Source organism: Leopardus geoffroyi, chromosome C2, assembly GCF_018350155.1.
Source record: "Leopardus geoffroyi isolate Oge1 chromosome C2, O.geoffroyi_Oge1_pat1.0, whole genome shotgun sequence".
Lineage (NCBI taxonomy): Eukaryota > Metazoa > Chordata > Mammalia > Carnivora > Felidae > Leopardus > Leopardus geoffroyi.
In genome coordinates, this window is record NC_059333.1 from 74,657,050 (window position 1) to 74,662,696 (window position 5,647).

At 44.8% G+C, this 5,647-nt stretch overlaps 1 long non-coding RNA gene across 1 annotated transcript; it reads left to right on the top strand.

Annotated features, from left to right (window-relative positions):
• Positions 1–745: 745 nt before the first annotated feature.
• LOC123576116 lies at positions 746–5,331 on the top strand. The gene is made up of 2 exons (XR_006701173.1): positions 746–1,047; positions 4,983–5,331. It is a non-coding gene; the product is annotated as an uncharacterized LOC123576116 (long non-coding RNA).
• The last annotated feature ends 316 nt before the right edge of the window (positions 5,332–5,647 follow it).

Here is a 5,647-nt window from a genome sequence, read left to right on the forward strand (position 1 = left end):
AAGGCCCCCTATGTGATATCTGCCCCCACTCCCCCGCCTTTCTGACCTCACCTCCACTGCGCCTGCTTCCCTCTCCCTCTCTCTGGTCCAGCCATGCTGTGTGGCTCACTTTTCCTCAGATGCACCAACCTGGCCTTGCCCTGCATTCTCTCTGGCCACTACGCTCTTTTTCCAGATACCCACGTGGTGGAACCTCTCAGGTTCTTCAGTTCTTTGCTAACATTTCACTTCCTAAAGGACGACAACCTGAAACACCCTAGTTAAAAATGCAACCAATGGGGCGCCTGGGGGGCTCAGTCGGTTAAATGTCTGACTCTTGATTTCGGCTCAGGTCGTGACCTCACGGTTTGTGAGTTTCAGCCCAGGTCGGGCTCTGTGCCCAAGGAGACTGCTTGGGATTCTCTCTCTCCCTCTCTCTCTCTGCCCCTCCCACACATGCTTTCTCTTGCTTTCAAAATAAATAAATAAATAAATAAACAAACATTTTAAGAAAATCATAAACATAATAAAAACGCAACCTCTTCCCTGCTGATACTTCTCTTACCCTGTTGGAATTTCTCTTTGTCCATAGCACTTACTTGCTGGCAAATTGTATACTTACTTATTACATTTATTATGTATTCCCTATCTTTTCCTGCTAGAATGTAAGCTCCATGAGAGTAGAATTTTTGTCTATTTTTGCTCACTGATGTTTCCTTAATCCCTGCAACAGTACCCAGCACGTAGGTGCCCCATATTTGGTGGATGATTGAATGAATGAATGAATGAATATAAACTGTCTTCCTGGAGAGGGGTCAGAATTTTCATCAGATTTTCAAAAATGCCTGTGACACAAAAAAAAGATAGGAACCACTGACATAGTAAATCATCAACAAGTTTACTGGAAATTTTTGCTTGCCAGGTAGACTGCCTAATGAAGCAGAAGGTCATGAGAAAGTCATTCTCCTTCTCTGACTTGCGTCTCCCTGGAGAACTACTGCCGGTAGCTACTGGGACCTCCTTCCCTAGGACTGGCACTGAGTGTCCCTGGATCCAGCCCCGAATGAGGTAGGGAGCCAGGGATGCCTTGATGGAGAGTGTGGGCAAGGGCTTTGGCAGTGGGCAGGTTCCAGAGAAGCTGTAACTTTCTTTACTCCTTCTGTGTCTGGGGGCAGAGGCTGGATGTGGCCAAAGCGTCCTGAGCTTCCTTGGGTGAGCTAGGCAAGATGCCCAGACCAACAGGAGTTCTTCCTGCCTTGTAGGCTCAAGTCTAGGCAAGGAGCAAACTCAGGAAATCACGTAAGAGCCCCAACACGGGGAGACCAGACGTCTGCCTTTGATGCAGAGAGAGATAATAGGTGAGTGGGGGGAACCTGGAAAGCAAAAAGATACCAAAGGCCATCTGGAGGTGATAGTGGGAGTGAATTGGAGGTGAGTCAGCCAGCTCTCAGGGGAGTTAAAAGACAAGTGGGTAATTGTGGGTGCAGCCGGCGGGTCACACAGAGAAAATGAGGAACAAGTGGTTAATTGGGCCCACAAGCCCAGGATCCCGCCTGTAATTAGCAAATTGCAGGGCTTTGATATTTGCTTTGGTAACAGCCTATGTAGTAAATTGCAGGGAGGAAAACTGCACCCCCAACCTGGGAGGTGACCCTGTGTCTGTATTCCCCAAACCATTGTCTCACAAACACTCGTAGGCAGTACACCCATGAGTGCAATCCCAGCATCGGGGTGAGGGGGCCTTGCACCTTTCTGAAGGCTGACAGCAGCCTGTGACACTTTCTGTGTTCCCCTTTACTCCTACTTTAAGTTTTGGCCAACTCAGAGGTGAAGTTGAGGCCTCATTCCCTGGTATGGGCTCCTGCCATTCACACACTGTTTCCAACGTTCTCTTGAGCCACACAGCCCCTACTGTAGAGTTCCTTTAGCCAGAGATATGACCTAGGAGTGGCTATGGGGAATTCCAATGTGAGTGTCATAGGATTGTCTGGGGAGAGACAAGAGAGCCCTGTTGCAGTGTTGTTGAAATCTGTCCATGAGGTTGGCCTGTGCTGGTCCCTGATCAGAGATTGGCCGTCACAGATTTCATATCTGTGTTTATCTTTGCAAGCTTCTGAGATGTTCTAACCAGAGTGAAGACCAGAAGTATAGGAAAATTGCTTTGGGATTGTCATGGTAAAACCTTAGGAATCGCCACAGATGCAGAGAGACCGGTGAACACATGCATGGAAAGAGTACTATGCAAAAGTGTCAGGAGACCTGGGTTTGAGTTTGGATTCTCTACTCACTCTTTGTTGGCTCTTATCTAGTCACTTAAATACTTATACATCATCTTTGTCAGTTACTGGTCTGTTTTTATTGACTTATTTTTTCTCTTGGTTATGGGTGAACATTTTCTTGCTTCTTTATATGTCTAATAATTTTTTATTATGTGGTAGACATTGTGTAGCTATGTTGTTAAGCATTTGGACTTTGCTATCTTCTTTTAAAGGTGTCAGACTTTGTTTTGGCAGGCAGTTAATTTATTCAGGAAATAGTTTGATCCCTTTGAGCCCTGTCTTTAAGCTTTGTTATGGAGGGTCCAGAGTAACCGTCACTCCAAGAATAGGTCAGCCACTTTACTCAGGTGTAACTCCTCTAGGCTCTCCATTGAATGCTCCAGGTGTTGCCACAGACTCTCCACTTTGGTCGGTACACAACCATTTCCACACCTTGAGAGAGCTTTGGGTTGTTCAGCTTACCGCTATTTTCTGGTCATTTCTTTTGCCTGGTCTTCTTGAATTTCACTTTATACACCCATGACCTAATACGCAGCAGACTCAAGAGGATATCTCTGCAGATTTATGATGTTCTTTTCTGTGTATCTCTTCTCCTTTCTGGAATTGATATCCTCAACTCCTAGCCACCTCAGTCTTCTCCAGTCTCTGGACTCTGTCTCCCCTGCTTAGCAAGGCTGCTAGACTACGCTTGTGATTTCCAGATGGAAATTGCCTCCCAGCATAAATCCAGAGTTACTTTAAGGCTCAGCTCATTGATCTTTTCTCTTGGGAATTACAGTTTTACACTGCGTATTTCCCAGTGTCTTAAAGTGGTTGTAATTCTATCAAGACTAGAAGTTGAAGTCTTCTCAAGTTAATAAAACTGCAGTTTCCCCGAAGTGTAGAAACAGAACATGCTGATATTTGCTTCGAAAGTTAGTTATGATAATTAAAATATGTAAGAGATCGGAAAGCAAATATAATAATGCATAAAATAAGCAATGAAGCATAAAATAAGAACACTTAACCAATACTAGTTTCACCTTCCTTTTTCTTTGACATCAATAGTATAAATGGATTTAGCATTTTCATGAAATTGTAGAATTCTAGAGCTGCAAGGGATTTGCTGCAGAGAAGATGAGTTGGTCCAAATGCCCCATTTTACAGATGAACAGATAGAGGTTTAGTGAGGAGAAGTGATTTTCCCAAGACCTTATGACCTGTTAGTAGAAGAAAGACTGGAACTCAGGTGTCCTAGGTTCTAGTCCATGGGGCATCCATTCATTCAGATCATTTATTGAATATTTACTAAGTTCAGAGCACCGAACTAACTGCTTTATTGCCTCTATGTAATGTCCTGGTTTGCAGAAATGTTTAAAAATTGATTTGGGACCTTTATAGTAGATTCAGTAAATCAGCGTATGATTGTGGGCTTCTCAAGAGTGGATGGATCTGAATGGCGTTAACTGGAGCAGCCTCCATTGTCTAATGCAAAATGCTTTGGACATTCTAAATGCTTCCAGCATGTAGCTCCCTTGAGATATTCCGTTGTAGTGCTTCAGACATATGAACATGTTAGGTAATTACTGTAGCTTTATGGCTCCATCAACCGTGGTTATAGGGCAACTAAGGATTTGCTCTTCATTCAGCCATTCTAGAGACTCAATGCAGAAATGCATGAGAAAACTTTACAGAAAGTGATCAGGATGTTGCCAGATGTGAAAAAAAAGCACCATATATGGTGTCAGGAGGCCTGCATCCTAGACCTAGACTTGTTACTTCTCTTTTCTGGGCCCTGATTTTCCTATCTATAAGTGAAGTGCAATAAACTGGGTGGTCTACAATGTGCATTCTAGCTTGGAGAGTCTTTATATCTGGAGCTCTATGCCGTGCTGTCCCTAGTCATACACATGATGTGGCTTAGGGATGGTGGTGGGCAGGAGCTGAGTGTGGACGATGTGGAAAGGCATTCTAAACCAAAGGGGGAACGAGAATCGAGGTGATGAAATAGGGGCATGGCTAAAATGGAATTTGTGATCTGATCCACAGCTGGGATGTAGAGAGGAATTTGAGGACCCATGAGCAAGCGCCCTGGGACCCCTGTTTGAGAAACTCTGCATTAAAAGTTGAAAAGTGTCACTTGGTTTGTCCATCCAACATCAGAGATTGCCAACACAAATGTAAATAATGCAGAGATTAAAAAAGAGAGGTAGGATTGATCAGAAGGTGGATATTCTCACTGTCTTTCCTTAAGATCACCTCTTGGGGCCCCTGGGTGGCTCAGTCGGTTGAGCGTCCGACTTAGGCTCAGGTCATGATCTCACAGTTCGTGAGTTCGAGCCCCGCGTCGGGCTCTGTGCTGACAGCTCAGGGCCTGGAACCTGTTCAGATTCTGTGTCTCCCTCTCTCTCTGCCCCATCCCCACTCATGCTCTCTGTCTTAAAAATAAATAAAACATTAAAAAAATTAAATAAAAAAGATCACCTCTGACACAAAAATAGAAAATTTCAAAATATTACATAGAATTCCTCTCTTCTCCGAGAACAATACTCAGAGTTTTGTAGCCTCTGGTTTGCAAACCAGTGGTGAAAGGGCAGAGTGGTAGGTAATATAGGACATGCTGATTAGGAGGAGATTCTAGCCACTTTGAATACCTGGCTTCAGGATTGGAAATTATTCTGTAAGTTGTGAGAGTGATTGAAACTTCACGGGCAAAAGACTTATCTGTTCAGCTCTGTGTTTCAGCTTTCTCTGGTTATGGCATGGAGGAGGGACTGGAGGGCGTTGAGACGGGACTGGCCGGGACACTGGCACAATAGCCCAGGTGACAAAGGATGAACGACAAAACAAGGAAGACCCTGACACAGGGCGAGTGATGGAAGGACTCTGAGAATGAAGAATAGTTGGGACCTGTCTGCTGACGGACCGGAGGTGAGGGAGGAGCCTGCATTGCTTCTGTGTGTTCACGCCACATAAGGGAGAGCATGGGGATTGCACCCCCCGCCAAGCCTGAGCAGTGGTTCAAAGTCGTCAAATCTCAGTGTTCATTAAACTCATTCAGAATTTCTTCTATGGCAATAGAAGGATGAGTGCACCTGTTCCCTGGAGCTTTTGTAGGGACTGGTGGATTGGTATATATGAAAGCGCCTAGGATGTGTTAGCACAGGGTTCCCAGGTAATGTTAATTTCATCCATCCAGCTATTTATTCAAATCCATGCAAATTTGGAAGGAAATAATTAGTCCCTTCAGGACCGTGTCAAACATTTCAAATTCACTTCGGGTGAAGAGAGGACGGCTGAGGTGTCTCTGTGGGGTCAGCCCACTCCTGGTCACTGGGCTGGGCCACAGTTCAAGGCCCGAAACTTGTTTCTGGCAGCATCAGGTCCCTTTCTTTCCCTTCCTTTCATTA